The sequence below is a fragment of the Octopus sinensis genome, linkage group LG27, assembly GCF_006345805.1.
Source record: "Octopus sinensis linkage group LG27, ASM634580v1, whole genome shotgun sequence".
Taxonomy (NCBI): domain Eukaryota; kingdom Metazoa; phylum Mollusca; class Cephalopoda; order Octopoda; family Octopodidae; genus Octopus; species Octopus sinensis.
In genome coordinates this window covers 3,360,020-3,377,519 of record NC_043023.1, presented here as the reverse complement: position 1 = coordinate 3,377,519, position 17,500 = coordinate 3,360,020, and the positions used below count along the sequence as shown (strand labels likewise).

Genomic DNA, 17,500 nt, shown 5'->3' with positions numbered 1-17,500 from the left:
AAAGTCGTTATGGTATTTCTTTGCCCTATCTTTGCTTTAAATTGATTGAAAATTATAAATGGATTGCATTTAAGTGTTCGCCAGTGAAAATGGCACAAGTATCATGGGTAATAAAGTCGGCATCCTGAGAATTGTTAATTCGACTTTGGTTAAACGAAAGCAAAATCTAAAAGTGATGTGTTTCTGTTTCTTTGGCTTTCTTACTAAATGTCATTTCGATCCACAATGGAATCGATGTTGTCTGGTTAATTTCTCTGAAAGATCTGAAGAATTCAATTTGAAATATATGGTGAAAAAGTCTCTCATGGTGTCACAATGTTAATGTTTCAAAGACTATGGTAAAATTTTATATTAATATAGGTATGTAGGATGTTTTGTTTAACCTGAGATGATCACAGGCAAAGTAAGATAATATTAAAACAGATTTGACTTATATATATATTTTTTTTGACAGTTTCTTCAGGATATACAGAACATTGAATATCTAACCCTTTAGTGTTCGCATTATTCTGCCAAAATTAATGCTTTTTTATCCAAATTATTTTGAGCTAATCATGCATTATCTTGTAGCAATGAGATTTTGATGAGGTAGGTGTTAATTTTAAAAACGATATTGTAGGGTAGGTGTGAGAGACCAGATCTGGCCAGTTTGACCATAAAACAGGCAGAATACTTTTGGCCGGATATGGCCAGTTTAAATGCTAAAAGGTTAAACAGAACTGTATGCCTGGAACAAAGGATATGTTTGTGTGGGTGAAGGAAATGTGAAACTGCGAGAGGTATATTACATAATAGTATTAGTTTTTCTGCAGACACATTAGTCTGCATATCCTGTTTGAAGAACAAATTATATATTTGTTAGAAATGATAGTATGTCCGTGAAATGTGATGGTATATCCAGGAAAAAAATTAGATGTTGGGTGTTGAGTATAAAAGATGTTTGGCTTTTTGGGTTTTTTTTTCCTTCCAGATGAAAGAATGTTATTTTGTCCTCTGGAAAACAGGGTTACACTTTCCATACAATTTATCAGAAGAAACAGGATGAGTAAATCCAGAAGAGGAAAAAAAACAGTGTATCCAAAGATGAGGTATATCCAGGCAGAATTGTGTATCAGAGACTGAAAAAGGAAAAAGAAAAAGGAAGTGGGTAAATTTTTGACTCCAGACACAAGGTTTTGTGGGGTTGCAAACAGTTCATTTGATAGCAAGAAGAACAAGTATTATGAAAACTGCATTTTGTATGAGGAAGAAAAGCTGGTGTGTGTATATCTGGTACACAAAGATGTTATATCCACAAAATGAGGATTAACTCTTTCGTTACTGTATTTATTTTGAGATGCTCTGTGTTTCTTTCAATTATTTTAAATACAACAGAAAATTTGGTAAAATAACTTAGTTATCATTCAGCTAGTGTTAGGAACATAAATTGTGACTAAGGTTTGGTGGAAGATTTTAATTCAAAACTTATGAAAACAAGACATTTGTACTCAGAGCCAGAGGTGGTTTCAGCCGGGTTGGTATCAAAAGGGTTAAATATAACAAAGAATTTAATAAAATAACTTAGTTATCATTAAGCTCTTGTTAGGACATAAATTGTGACTAAGTTTGGTGGAAGATTTTAATTCAAAACTTATGAAAACAAGACATTTGTATTACAGAGCCAGAGGTGGTTTCAGCCGGGTTGGTATCAAAAGGGTTAAATATAACAAAGAATTTAATAAAATAACTTAGTTATCATTAAGCTAGTGTTAGGAACATAAATTGTGACTAAGGTTTGGTGGAAGATTTTAATTCAAAACTTATGAAAACAAGACATTTGTACGACAGAGCCAGAGGTGGTTTCAGCCAGGTTGGTATCAAAAGGGTTAAATATAACAAAGAATTTAGTAAAATAACTTAGTTATCATTAAGCTAGTGTTAGGAACATAAATTGTGACTAAGGTTTGGTGGAAGATTTTAATTCAAAACTTATGAAAACAAGACATTTGTACGACAGAGCCAGAGGTGGTTTCAGCCAGGTTGGTATCAAAAGGGTTAAATATAACAAAGAATTTAGTAAAATAACTTAGTTATCATTAAGCTAGTGTTAGGAACATAAATTGTGACTAAGGTTTGGTGGAAGATTTTAATTCAAAACTTATGAAAACAAGACATTTGTACGACAGAGCCAGAGGTGGTTTCAGCCAGGTTGGTATCAAAAGGGTTAAATATAACAAAGAATTTAGTAAAATAACTTAGTTATCATTAAGCTAGTGTTAGGAACATAAATTGTGGCTAAGATTTAGGGGAATATTTTAATCTAAAACTTTTGAAAACAAGACATTTATACTAGAGAGCCAGAGGTGGTTTCAGTTGGGTTGGTATCAAAAGGGTAAATTTGCAGATTTTGTTTCACTTGTTAGAAATAGCAGCCAAATCTTGTGCACATTGAAGATTGAAGACACATTTGACTGACTGACTGTCTTTAACCCTTTTCGTTACCATATTTCTGTTGAGATACTCTGTGTTTCTTTCAATTACTTTAAATATAATAAAGAATTTAGTAAAATAACTTATTTATCATTAAGCTAGTGTTAAGAACATAAATTGTGACAAAGATGGTGGAAGATTTTAATTCAAAACTTATGGAAACAAGACATTTATACACAGAGCCGGCCGGTTTCAGCCGGGTTGGTAATGAAAAGGTTAATATATCCAAACATATTTGTGTCAGAGATAAAAGGGATTTATTTTCCCCTTTCTGGATTGAAAGAAAATGGGTATTTGACAGCAAGAAGAACAAGTCTTACCACTACATATGTGCTCACTATGTCCGTCCAAAATCTGTAGCTTCAATGCCAGGGAGAAGGAGTTCTGGAGGGGTGGTCAGAAAAACTGGCTGGTTTCACTGCAATAAAAAATTTGTAGAGGCATCAGATGGAGTTTCATTTGGGGATTAATCAAGATGTTAGTCTAAGAGTTATCGTAGAGGGAGCTGTAGTTGTGGTGGTTGTCGAGATGGTGGTGGTAGTGGTGATTGTGATAGTGGCGGTGGTGATAGTGGTGGTGGTTTTTGTGTTGATGAGTGGTGGGAAGTGATACTGGTGGTGGTGGTGATGGTAGTGGTGGTGGTGGTGATGGTTTGTTTGTTTGCTGAGTGAAGCGGTCTTCGTCCCAGAGTGGGAGAAGTCCAAAATGTGGTCCTTTGCTATTCGTAAGATCCGCAGAAGAGAAAGCAGGTCAACCCCCGACACTGAGAGCATCGACGGATGGATGAATGCGCATCCAGGCTCAGCGATTGCGTAGGAAGTCGGGGACAAGAAACAGGAAGAGAGAGTGAGATAAAGCTGGGGCGAAAGAGTACAACAGGGGTCGACACCACCCCCTGATGGAACCTCGTTGAGCTTTAGGTGTTTTGGCTCAATTAATACACACAACGCCCAGTCTGGGAATCAAAACCGCGAGTTCACTGCCCTAACCATTGGGCTATTGCGCCTCTACGCTGGTGATGGTAGTGATGGTGGTGATGTTAGTGGTGGTGGTGATGGTAGTGGTGCTGGTGATGTTAGTGGTGGTGGTGATGGTAGTGGTGGTGGTGGTGGTGGTGATGGTAGTGGTGGTGCTGGTAGTTGTATATATACAGTAATACCTCACTCTACAAGGGTCCGCTTTATGAGACCCTGGATTTACAAGTTTTATTTTATAATAAGTTTAATAGGCGCAGGGGTGGCTGTGTGGTAAGTAGCTTACTTACCAACCACATGGTTCCGGGTTCAGTCCCACTGCGTGGCACCTTGGGCAAGTGTCTTCTACTATAGCCTCAGGCTGACCAAAGTCGTGTGAGTGGATCAGGCAGACGGAAACTGAAAGAAGCCCATCATATATATGTATATATGTATGTGTATGTATATATATATTATATATATATATAATATATATATATAATATATATATATATGTATGTGTGTGTATATTGTTTGTGTGTCTGTGTTTGTCCCACAACATCGATTGACAACAGATGATGATGTGTTTACGTCCCCGTAACTTAGCAGTTCGGCAAAAGAGACTGATAGAATAAGTACTAGGCTTACAAAGAATAAGTCCTGGGGTAGATTTGCTTGACTAAAGACGGTGCTCCAGCATGGCCACAGTCAAATGACTGAAACAAGTAAAAGAGAGAGTAAATAAATATCAAAAAGTTAAACAGATCCAAATTTTGGACAGAGTTTCTCATCATCATCATCATCATGGCTCAGCTTTGCGAATGAAGATCAGGAAGGCTGTCCACGTTGCATGCATGCATACTCATGACTGACAAGTCCGATATGGGAAAGGCAGGTCTGTGAGCAGTGTCCACAGACGAAGGTAACATCTGGTGTGGTGTCAGAGATGGCTCACGCTTTCCTCCTGCATCTCTTCTTTGTTCCTCAAACTTGCTGACTGCGTTGAAGATCGTGTGGTGCCAGACATCACGGTCCGCAGCCAGGTCTGACCAGCATTGGTGGTTAATATAACATGCTGTTAGAGACTTCTTGAGGCAGTCTTTGTAGTGCTTCCTCGGAGCTCCTCTCACTCAGTGGCCCGGCCACAGAGTTTCTACTACCATAACAAATGCATATGTGTGTTACAGAGAAATTTATAGAGAGCAAAAAAACATCTTCTTCTAAGCAAACAACTCTATATTTGTTTTTTAAAAAGAATTCTACAAGTCCGTCTACAAGAGCTTGTGAATCAGCAATCACATTTACAAGTGATGGTGTACGCAAGTTTAGAGTGAGTGAAAGGGATTCTGCAAACAATAATAATAATAATAATATTTTTTTAATTATAAATGATCTCGACATTCGTTTTACTTTACATAAAATATTCTTTACATTCTACTCTTCTACTCATTTACTTGTTTCAGTCATTTGACTGTGGCCATGCTGGAGCACCGCCTTTAGTCAAGCAAATCGACCCGAGGACTTATTCTTTGGAAGCCTAGTACTTATTCTATTGGTCTCTTTTGCTGAACCACTAAGTTACGGGGACATAAACACACCAGCATCGGTTGTCAAGCAATGTTGGGGGAGGGGGGCAAACGCAAACATACAAACCCAGACACATATATATATAATATATACATATATATATATTATATATATATATATTATATATATAATATATATATATATATATATATATATCATCATCATCATTTAACGTCCCCTTTCCATGCTAGCATGGGTTGGACGAATATCTGAGATCTGGTGAACCAGATGGCTGCACCACACTCCAATCTTGATTTGGCAGAGTTTTTACAGCTGGATGCCCTTCCTAATGCCAACCACTCTGAGAGTGTAGTGGGTGCTTTTTACATGCCACCGGCACGGGGGCCTGTCAGGCGGCACTGGCAATGACCTCGCTAAAATCTTTTACACATGCCACCGGCACAGGTGCCAGTAAGGCAATGCTGGTAAAGATCATGCTCGAATGTTGTCTTTTACGTGCCACCAGCACGGAGGCCAGATAGCGGCTTTGGCAATGATCACGCTCGGATATATATATATATATATATATATATTAACTTAAAACCTGTTGTTCCTTCGTCGTTATCCTTTCCCCAAAGATACCCTAAATTCCCTACGAAATATTTTCTCTCTCTCTTATTTATATTACATTCTTCTCGAACCCCGAAGTTTCTAGATGTTCAGTAATTTCTGTCGCAGAAAATTCCCTACGTATTAACTTAAAACCTGTGTTCCTCGTCGTTATTTTCCTTTCCCCAAAGATACCCTAAATTCCTACGAATATTTTCTCTCTCTCTTATTTATATTACATTCTTCTCGCACCCCGAAGTTTCTAGAGTTCAGTAATTTTCCTGTCGCAGAAAATTCCCTACGTATTAACTTAAAACCTGTTGTTCCTTCGTCGTTATTCCTTCCCCAAAGATACCCTAATTCCTAACGAAATATTTTCTCTCTCTCTTATTTAATGACATTCTTCTCGAACCCCGAAGTTTCTAGATGTTCAGTAATTTTTTCGTCGCAGAAAATTCCCTACGTATTAACTTAAAACCTGTTGTTCAAAGATACCCTAAATTCCCTACGAAATTTTTCTCTCTCTCTTATTTATATTACATTCTTCTCGAACCCCGAAGTTTCTAGATGTTCAGTAATTTCTGTCGCAGAAAATTCCCTACGTATTAACTTAACCTGTTGTTCAAAGATACCCTAAATTCCCTACGAAATATTTTCTCTCTCTCTTATTATATTACATTCTTCTCGAACCCCGAAGTTTCTAGATGTTCAGTATTTCTGTCGCAGAAAATTCCCTACGTATTAACTTAAAACCTGTTGTTCAAAGATACCCTAAATTCCCTACGAATATTTTCTCTCTCTCTTATTTATATTACATTCTTCTCGAACCCCGAAGTTTCTAGATGTTCAGTAATTTCTGTCGCAGAAAATTCCCTACGTATTAACTTAAAACCTGTTGTTAAATATACCCTAAATTCCCTACGAAATATTTTCTCTCTCTCTTATTTATATTACATTCTTCTCGAACCCCGAAGTTTCTAGATGTTCAGTAATTTCTGTCGCAGAAAATTCCCTACGTATTAACTTAAAACCTGTTGTTCAAAGATACCCTAAATTCCCTACGAAATATTTTCTCTCTCCTTATTTATATTACATTCTTCTCGAACCCCGAAGTTTCTAGATGTTCAGTAATTTCTTTCGCAGAAAATTCCCTACGTATTAACTTAAAACCTGTTGTTCCTTCGTCGTTATTCCTTTCCCCCCAAGATACCCTAAATTCCCTACGAATATTTTCTCTCTCTCTTTTTATAGTACATTCTTCTCGAACCCCGAAGTTTCTAGATGTTCAGTAATTTCTGTTGCAGAAAATTCCTTACGAATTAAACATGTTGTCCCTTAGCTCTCTCTCTTCTCTTCCCTCCCCCCTCTCTCTTTCCTCATGCTTCCACCTGATAATCCCCCCCCCCAATCCCTAACTCTTTATAAAGCAGTGTTCGATTTATCTCGTCCTCTTCTCGATTCTACATCTTGCTGACAAAACACTGACTCGAAAAATGACCAGCTAAGCGAATTTAACTTACAACCTGTCATTCATATTCATTTTTTTAAAGCGTTGATTCGTAACCCTAAAATCCCGTTTCTCTATTATTTGTTTCGCCATCTTGTATGCATGGCTTCCTGTCTGTCATGCATTTTAAATTCCTCCTTTAATTTCAGTGTCATCCCGTTGTTATTCCATCCCCAGAATTCACTACAATATTCTCCCTCTCTCCTATTTATATTATGTTTTAATCGAACCCCGAAGTTTCTAGATGTTCAGTAATTTCTGTCGCAGAAAATTCCCTACGTATTAACTTAAAACCTGTTGTTCCTTGGAGGTGACCCTGCCCTCCTACCCCTCTACCAGAACCGGAAGTTTCTGTTTTCTATCTTTCTTGCCCCCCCCCCCCCGCACCCCTATGTAGGGTTTATTGTGATCATATAGCGCAAAAACTTTGAAATTTATGCAGGTTGTAGTCTAGAGTCTCAGTATGATATCTGGCAAATGCAAGCTTTCTTTTCAGGTACAGAACACTGCGGCCCCCTCATCCCAGGGTCTCAGAGGCCCCACCTCCCACACCCTCAGGGTAGGCACCCTCAACGTTGGCACATTGAAAGGTAGGTCTGGCGAGATAGTCGAGATGCTTGAACGGAGACGTGTTGATGTATGTTGTATGCAAGAAATAAGGTGGAGAGGAGGATCTGCTAGGGTCCTCACAGGCAAGGGACACAGGTACAAGATTTTCTGGGCAGGGAACACTGACGGGGTTGGTGGCGTGGGTATAATTATCGCTGAGAAATGGATAGATAGAGTAATTGAGGTAATCAGAGTAAGTGACAGAATACTTAAGATTAGAATAGTGCTTCATAATAGATTAGCAACCATTATATCGGCCTATGCCCCTCAGCCAGGGCTACCCGATGGACAGAAAGACAGTTTCTATGACACCCTACTGCAGACCACCTCATCGACGAACGACAGGGACCTTCTCTTTGTGGCTGGTGATTTCAATGGGCATGTGGACGACATGCTGGGGGCTTCCATGGCGTACATGGAGGCTACGGTTATGGTTCCCGCAACGAGGAGGGAACCAGGCTGCTGGAGTTCTGCGATGCGAATAGTCTTATGGTCTGCAACACTAACTTCAGGAAACCAACAAGCCACCTGGTCACCTACCGATCGGGCCGGCATACTAGCCAAATCGACTACATCCTTGCCAGAAAAAGGGAAAGATGGCTGCTTAAAAAAAATGCCAAAACCTTCCCAGGCGAAGAATGCACCCCACAACATAGACTGGTAGTTAGTGACTTTAGGATCAGGACTAAGAGGGCGACTAGAAGACGACCAACATGGAGAAGAAGGGTCTGGAAGCTTAAAGCCCCTGCGAATGGACAGAGATTTAGAGATATGTTACTTGAAGCCTTTGACGAAGTGGAAGGGGGTATAGCTACACATGGGGTAGAAGACAACTGGACGTTTCTGAGGGACAACCTGCTGAAAGCCGCTGACCAGATCTGTGGCTGGTGCAAAGTCCCCTTAAGACCCAAAATAACGTGGTGGTGGAACAATATTGTTGACAGGCTATTAGACAAAAGAAACAGGCTTGGAAGGCCTGGAAGAATGGTGGTAGCAGGAAGGGTATCAGACTGCCAGAAGGGAAGCTAGGAGACAGGTCTATCTAGCCAGAGGGGAAGCAGATAAGAGAAAATTTGCCAATGTCCTGCGCCGTGAGGATGAAAGACTTGAGGTATTTCGTGTTGCAAGACAGTGTGTGAGAGAGAATCGTGATGTGGTAGGAGAGAAATGTGTTCGCATGGAGGATGGTTCACTTGCGCTAAATGAGGATGCAAAGAGAGAAGCTTGGAGACGCCACTATGAAGGTTACTGAATGAGGAAAATGAATGGGATAAAGAGAGTCTGCCGAATGTTGACCCTACAGAGGGACCAGCTATCCGAGTTGATAGTTCCGTGGTAGCTAAGGCAATTAGAAGCATGAAGACAGGGAAAGCCCCAGGCCCATCAGGAATTACTGCAGAGATGCTCAAAATATCTGGCAGTGTCGGCTATAACCTAGTCACCCGTATAGTCAACCAGGTGATACACGAAGGAGTCATACCCAATGACTGGTGCAGCAGCATACTAGTCAACTGCTACAAGGTAAAGGTGATGCCCTAGATACAAATAATTACAGAGGTATCAAGCTGTTGGATCAAGTAATGAAGGTTACGGAGAGGGTCATAGCCCAACTAATTAGAGAGAGAGTTAGTTTAGATGAGATGCAGTTTGGGTTCGTGCCAGGAAAATACCACTGATGCTATATTCCTGGTAAGGCAGCTGCAGGAGAAATACCTAGCCAAAGATAAGCCCCTGTACCTGGCTTTCGTTGACATGGAGAAAGCTTTTGATAGGGTCCCCCGATCCCTTATCTGGTGGTCAATGAGGAAACTAGGGATAGATGAATGGCTGGTGAGGACTGTGCAAGCCATGTACAGAGATGCCGTAAGTAAGGTTAGGGTTGGCAACATGTACACAGAAGAATTCAAAGTAGAGTTTGGGGTCCACCAGGGTTCAGTACTCAGCCCCTCCTATTTATCATAGTACTCCAGGCAATTACGGGGAATTCAAGACAGGCTGTCCCTGGGAGCTCCTCTACGCTGACGACCTTGCTCTTATTGCTGAGTCACTATCAGAACTGGAGGAGAAGTTCCAGGTGTGGAAGGAGGGTTTAGAATCAGGGGCCTTAGAGTCAACCTAGCTAAAACCAAAGTACTAATAAGTAGAAAGGTAGACAATCCACAAATATCTTCAGGAAGATGGCCCTGCTCGATCTGTAAAAAGGTGTAGGTAGAAACTCTATAAGATGTACCCAGTGTAAGCTATGGACACATAAGAGGTGCAGGCAATGTCAAGGTAGGCTAACTGGGAAGATAGTTTTTGTATGTGGCAGATGCTCGGGAGCATTAACCTCCGAAAATCTGCAGAAAACAACTTCCGTCACTTTCCAGGGGGAAAAACTAGAAGTAGTTGATAGCTTCCGTTATCTAGGTGACCAAGTCAGTAGTGGGGGTGGGTGCGCTGAAAGTGTAACTGCTAGAATAAGAATAGCCTGGGCAAAGTTTAGGGAGCTCTTACCTCTGCTGGTGACTAAAGGCCTCTCGCTCAGAGTAAAAGGCAGACTGTATGATGCGTGTGTACGAACAGCCATGCTACATGGCAGCGAAACATGGGCTGTGACTGCTGAGGACATGCGTAAGCTCGTGAGGAATGAAGCCAGTATGCTCCGATGGATGTGTAATGTCAGTGTCCATACTCGACAGAGCGTTAGCACCTTGAGAGAAATGTTGTACCTAAGAAGCATCAGTTGTGGTGTGCAAGAGAGACGATTGCGCTGGTATGGTCATGTGGCGAGAATGGATGAAGATAGGTGTGTGAGAAAGTGCCAATCCCTAGCAGTTGAGGGAACCCGTGGAAGAGGTAGACCCAGGAAACCTGGGACGAGGTGGTGAAGCACGACCTTCGAACTTTAGGCCTCACTGAGGAAATGACCAGAGACCGAGACCTTTGGAAATATTCTGTACTGTACGTGAGAAGACCAGGCAGGACAAGTGAGCCCAGCCCACTTATGAATGCCTTTCCTCCCTCCCTGGACACAAAGACCGGTTGAGGCAAGCGAAGTCGATATAGAACCTCATCCGACGACAGACCACCCATCCAACCCCCCATGCTTGCGAAGACATGTTGGGGCAAGCGAAATCGAAATCGAAATCGAAACCGAATTGAACCAGCCAGGATCCCTGGCCTGGTGGTACGTAAAAAGCACTATCCGACTATCCGTGGGGCCGTGGCACGTAAAATACTCCAATGCGACCGTACGACAGGCACCCATGCCAACCCCCTTTGCTTGTGAAGACATGTTGGGGCAAGCGAAATCGAAATCGAATTGAACCAGCCAGGATCCCTGGTCTGGTGTTACGTAAAAAGCACTATCCGACTCGTGGCCGTGGCACGTAAAATACTCCAATGCGACCGTACGACAGGCACCCTTGCCAACCCCCTTTGCTTGTGAAGACATGTTGGGGCAAGCGAAATCGAAATCGAATTGAACCAGCCAGGATCCCTGGTCTGGTGGTACGTAAAAAGCACTATCCGACTCGTGGCCGATGCAGCAACCGCCTCGACTGGCTTCCGTGCCGTGGCACATAAAATACACCAATCTGACCGTGGCCGTTGCCAGCCCCGCCTGGCACCTGTGCAGGTGGCACGTAAAAAGCACCCACTACACTCACTTTGGTTTTGCGTTAGGAATGGCATCCAGCTGTAGAAACATTGCCAAATTAGACTGGAGCCTGTGCAGCCTTCTGGCTTCCAGAACCCCGGTCGAACCGTCCAACCCATGCTAGCATGGAGAATGGACGTTAAACGACGATGATGATGATGATGATATATATATATATATATATATACACACATATATACGATGGGCTTCTTTCAGTTTCCGTCTACCAAATCCACTCACAAGGCTTTGGTTGACCTAAGGCTATAATAGAAGACACTTGCACAAGGTGTCACGTAGTGGGACTGAACCCGGAACCATGTGGTTCATAAGCAAGCTACTTACCACACAGCCACTCCTACGCCTGTTGTTTTATTGCCATTTAATTACGAGAAATATATATTTTAGAGGTAAAATATTTTTCTGGGAACGAATTACAATTTATAACATTGCTTCTATCAGAAATTATTGCTCTGCCTTATGAGTTTTCACTTCCAGGAACAAATTAACTTGTAATATTGAAGCATTACTATAAGAGTGGTTGGCATCAAGCTGTAGAAACTCTACCAGATCAGATTGGAGCCTGGTGCAGCCATCTGGTTCGCCAGTCCTCAGTCTGCCCAACCCATGCCAGCATGGAAAGTGGACATTAAACAATGATGATGATGATACATGTAGATATATTTATATATATATACACACATTTATATATATATATATATAAAATTTAATAAACTAATGAGGGAGATAAATTAATAATTAATTTTAATATCAATTTAAAACCAGTGCCCTCCTAGCAGTAAGCCCTGCCAATATATATATATATATATAATATATTATATATATATATATATATATAGATATATATATATTATATATACACACATATATATATACACATATATATATATACATGTATATATATAATATATATAATATATATAATACATACATACATACAATATTACTCACATACATATATAATGTTATATATATATAACTATGTATATATATATACATACGTATACATACATACACATATACACACAAATACATATATACATATATATATATATATATATATATACACACACACACACACATATATATATATACACACACATACATAAATATATACATATATGTACATAAATATACAGAGATATATGTGTACATACATACATACATGAATATATATGGAAAAAAAAAAGCAAGTTTTCTTTCAAAACCTTTTTTCTATGGCAAACACAAGACAGAAGAAGACACAAGAAGACAGCCATCGCTGTTGTTGTCCTAGTTTAAAATTTTCCTGAAAAAGATATTTTCATATTTCCTTCGGAGTCATCATCCTCTTGTATTATTTCTTTGGACAATAAATAATCTCTGTTGATCATGATCGGTTCAAAACCTAATTGGTTTTGTCTGCAGTGTGATGTGTTTTTGAATGTGCAGTGGTGGTGGGTTGGGGTGGGGGGGGGATTGGTGTTGGTTGAAGCAGGGCATCATGGGAATGATGCTGTGCTTGAATGGGGAATGGGAGGGGTGGGGGAGGAGGAGGAGGAGAAGAAGAAGAAGAAGAAGAAGAATTGGAAGAAGAAGAAGAAGAATTGGAAGAAGAAGAAGAAGAAGAAGAAGAAGAAGAATTGGAAGAAGAAGAAGAGAAGAAGAAGAATTGGAAGAAGAAGAAGAAGAATTGGAAGAAGAAGAAGAAGAAGAAGAAGAAGAAGAAGAAGAAGAAGAATTGGAAGAAGAATTGGAAGAAGAAGAAGAAGAAGAAGAATTGGAAGAAGAAGAAGAAGAAGAAGAACAACAACAACAACAAGGCAATCATGAATGAGCAGGAGGAGGAGGAGGAGGAGGAAGAAGAAGAAGAAGAAGAGAAAGGAAGATGAATGAATGCATGTTTCATGATTTGATTCTATTTCATTTATTTCTATTTATATTTATTTTTTGTTTTTGTTGTTGTTGTTGTTGTATTTATAAGCCTCAGACTTGATTCTCTCCGTTTTGCAGACTTCTTGTCTTCAGGTTTCTTTCATTGATCAGGAAATAGTTTGGCCGTGAAGTCTGATGCTGGTTTGTTGCTCGGATACGTTATCTCTGTGTTGCGTGTGATTTGTGATTTGCTGTTGAGATAGATTCAATACAGGAGGTGGGCAATGGCTATCATCATCATCATCATCATCATCGTTTAACGTCCGTTTTCCATGCTGGCATGGGTTGGATGGTTCGACCAGGGTCTGGGAAGCCATGGAGGCTGCACCAGGCCCCAGTCTGATCTGGCAGTGTTTCTACGGCTGGATGTCCTTCCTAATGCCAACCACTCCATGAGGGTAGTGGGTGCTTTTTATGTTCCACTGGCACAGGTGCCAGGCGAGGCTAGCAACAGCCACGATCGGTTGGTACTTTCTGCGTGTCACCAGCATGGGAATCATAACTACAATTTCCATCATCATCATCGTTTAGCGTCTGCTTTCCATGCTGGCATGGGTTGGATGGTTCGACCAGGGTCTGGGAAGCCATGGAGGCTGCACCAGGCCCCAGTCTGATCTGGCAGTGTTTCTACAGCTGGATGCCCTTCCTAACGCCAACCACTCCGTGAGGGTAATGGGTGCTTTTTATGTGCCACTGGCATAGGTGCCAGGGGAGGCTGGCAACAGCCACAATTGGTTGGTGCTTTTTACGTGCCACCGGCATTGAAGCCAGTCAAGGCGGCGCTGGCAACAGCCACATTCAGATGGTGATTTTTACGCGCCACCGGCACAGGTGCCAGGGGAGGCTGGTTGTGGCCACAATCGGTTGGTGCTTTTTGCGTGCCACCGGCACAGAAGCCATTCAAGGCAGTGCTGGCATTGGCCACGTTTAGATGGTGCTTTTTACGTGCCGCCGGCACAGGTATCATAACTACAATTTCCATTTGATATTTATTTTGATGTTGATGTACTTGACTCAATAGGTCTCCTCAAGCACAGCAGGTCACCCTACGATCCAAGGTAAGCACAGCAGGCCGTTCTGCGATCCAAGGTACTTTGGATGGGCTGTGGCTGCTATGTGAAGCTGGTGCAGGAAACAGCCATGAACTCACATTATTTGTCAGGTCTTTGCAGTCACAGCATATCTCGCTTTGCAACCATGCGAGCTCAGGGCTGACCAAAGCCTTGTGAGTGGATTTGGTAGATTGAAACTGAAAGAAGCCCGTGATAATATAATATATATATATATAATATATATATATATATATATATATATATATATATATATAGTATGATGTGTGTGTATATGTTTGTGTGTCTGTGTTTGTTCCCCCCACATCGCTTGACAACTGATGCTGGTGTGTTTATGTCCCCGTAACTTACAGCAGTTCAGCAAAAGAGTCCGATAGAATAAGTACTAGGCTTACAAAGAATAGTCCTGGGGTCGATTTGCTCGACTAAGGCGGTGCTTCAGCATGGCCACAATCAAATGACTGAAACAAGTAAAAGAGTATATACATACATACATACATACATACATATATATATATATATATATGTATATATATATATATATATATAAATATATATAGTTAATCCAAACAAGAAAGCACAAAAAAAACACAACAACGCGAGGACGTGGAACAAATATAGTATTATTGGACGCTCAGGAAAGAAGGAGAGTTTAATGTTTCGAGCGGAGCTCTTCGTCGGAAACATAGGAGAAGGAAAGATCCAGAGAAGGGAAGACAGAGGAAAAAAATCGCCAACGGTACACACGCGGTGACATTTAGATACATATGTACGTATATTCTTTTCTGTTTGTAATTGTTTAAATTCTTCCTTTGAAGAAGGAGCTGGTTTCTAACAAAAATACAAAACTCCATTGTTAGAATGTGGATAACAAAAACAATGTCCCATTTTATGCTGGAGAGAAAAGATTTGCATAGTTTTGCTGTTCCACTTACAGATTCTATTTGTAATGTGTGAACCAGTCGGTTGATTTCTTTTCCCGAAAGCCAGGCTTATCCAGACTGACAGATATTTACTTACAAAACCAAGTGCACGGATTATTCTTGGTATAAATGTAAATTTGTAATCTGGATATAGAAGCTGGAGAAAGACAGGCAGGCAGGTAAGTATGCAGGTAGGCAGGTAGGTAGGTATACATATATATATCATTTCTATAATAATACTTTTTTACTCTTTTACTTGTTTCAGTCATTTGACTGTGGACATGCTGGAGCACCGCCTTTAGTCGAGCAAAATTCTTTGTAATCATAGTACTTATTCTATCAGTCTCTTTTGCCGAACTGCTAAGTTACGGGGACATAAATACACCAGCATCGGTTGGAGGGACAAACACAGACACACAAACATATACACACACACACATATATATACATATATCACAGGCTTCTTTCAGTTTCTGTCTACCAAATCCACTCACAAGGCTTTGGTCGGCCCGAAGCTATAGCAGAAAACATTTGCCCAAGATGCCACAGAGTGGGACTGAACCCAGAACCATGTGGCTGGTAAGCAAGCTACTCCATATATATGTATATATGCATGTATGTGTGCATGTATATAGGTGCAGGAGTGGCTGTGTGGTAAATAGCTTGCTTACCAACCACATGGTTCCGGGTTCAGTCCCACTGCGTGGCATCTTGGACAAGTGTCTTCTACTATAGCCTCGGGCTGACCAAAGCCTTGTGAGTGGATATGGTAGACGGAAACTGAAAGAAGCCCGTCGTATATATGTATATATATGTGTGTATGTGTGTGTGTGTATGTTCGTATGTCTGTGTTTGTCCCCACCAACATCGCTTGACAACCAATGCTGGTGTGTTTACGTCCCCGTAACTTAGTAGTTCGGCAAAAGAGACCAATAGAATAAGTACTGGGCTTACAAAGAATAAGTCCTGGGGTCGATTTGCTCGACTAAAGGCAGTGCTCCAGCATGGCCACAGTCAAATGTCTGAAACAGGTAAAAGAGTATGTATGTATATATGTAAGTATGTACATAGAGATGGCCCTGATTTATCCCTTTGCTTAACACCATTTCCAACCAAAATTAGATCAAAGACTTTGCCACCCACGTTGATACTTGCTTCCATTCCATCAAACTCAGAGACAAACTTATCAGGAGACCCGAACTTCCATTCTTAATTTTTTATTGCCCACAAGGGACTAAATACAGAGAGGGGACAAACAAGGCCAGACAAACAAGGCCAGACAAACGGATTAAGTCAATTACATCGACCCCATTGCACAACTGGTAGAATCCCCAAGGACATACTCTACGGAGAGCTTGCTAGGGGTACTAGGTCTGTGGGTAGACCGATCTTACGTTACAAGGATGTTTGCAAAAGGGACATGAAGGCCTGCAACATCAACATTAGCGGTTGGGAGGCAGTCGCCGGCAACCGTGGAGAATGGCGACGTACAGTAAAAGAGGGTATACAGAGGAGTGACAGAAAGAGAGAGGAGAAATGGAAAGAAAGGAAGAGACATAAACAAGAGACCATGGCACTACAACCAGCCAGGAACAGTCTTCGCTACATTTGCAGTACCTGCCAGAGGGAGTGTTTGTCCAGGATAGGACTACACAGCCACAGCAAGAAATGTAACAGGAAATAAAATATAACAGCCGGACTAGACCTAGAAAAAAAAAAAAAAAAAATGCGCAACTCCATTGTCTCCCGAGACAGAAAGGATGCCAAACAAACTTAATTTATCGACCCCTGAAAGGATGAAAGGCAAAGTCGACCTCGGCGGAGTTTGAACTCAGAACATAACGGCTGATGAAATACCGCTAAGCATATCGCCCAGCGTGCTAACATTTCCAGTGTCCTTATGTTTACAAGGAGGAGACAAGCACCTCCATCCAGCTAAGCCTGCAACCAGAGACTAGTTTCTGAGTATTTGCTCCTCATCAGTCTGGGGTAGCATGGCCTGCTAGTAATATTTCTGTTGTTAATATATACACGTATGAAGGGGGCAAGCTGGCAGAAACATTAGCACAACCAGCAAAAGGGCTAGACAGGCATCTCCAATTAGCAGGCCATGCTACACCAGACTGATGATGAGCAAAGTCTCAGAAACTAGTCTCTGGATTCAGGCTTAGCTGGGGGGGGGGGGTGCTTGTCTCCCCCTTGTAAACATAAGGACACAGGAAATGTGTCAAGGCTGACAGGGAGTGGTGCTGCTTCCTAGG

At 41.1% G+C, this 17,500-nt stretch overlaps 1 protein-coding gene and 1 long non-coding RNA gene across 2 annotated transcripts in view; both read right to left on the bottom strand.

The window, feature by feature from the left end:
• LOC115225475 (probable G protein-coupled receptor 85) overlaps positions 1–585 on the bottom strand; it is a 2,236-nt gene extending 1,651 nt beyond the window's left edge. The window contains exon 1 of the mRNA XM_029796430.2: positions 1–585. This exon is cut by the window's left edge and continues 1,651 nt beyond it. The gene's annotated coding sequence lies outside the window, so the exon portion shown is untranslated.
• Positions 586–916: 331 nt separating this feature from the next.
• Positions 917–17,500, bottom strand: part of LOC118768122 — a 22,274-nt gene continuing 5,690 nt past the window's right edge. The window contains exons 2-3 of the long non-coding RNA XR_005003994.1: positions 2,790–2,887; positions 917–1,118 (exon numbers count right to left, since the gene is read on the bottom strand). This is a non-coding gene — a long non-coding RNA (uncharacterized LOC118768122). The remainder of the gene's footprint in view (positions 1,119–2,789; positions 2,888–17,500) is intronic.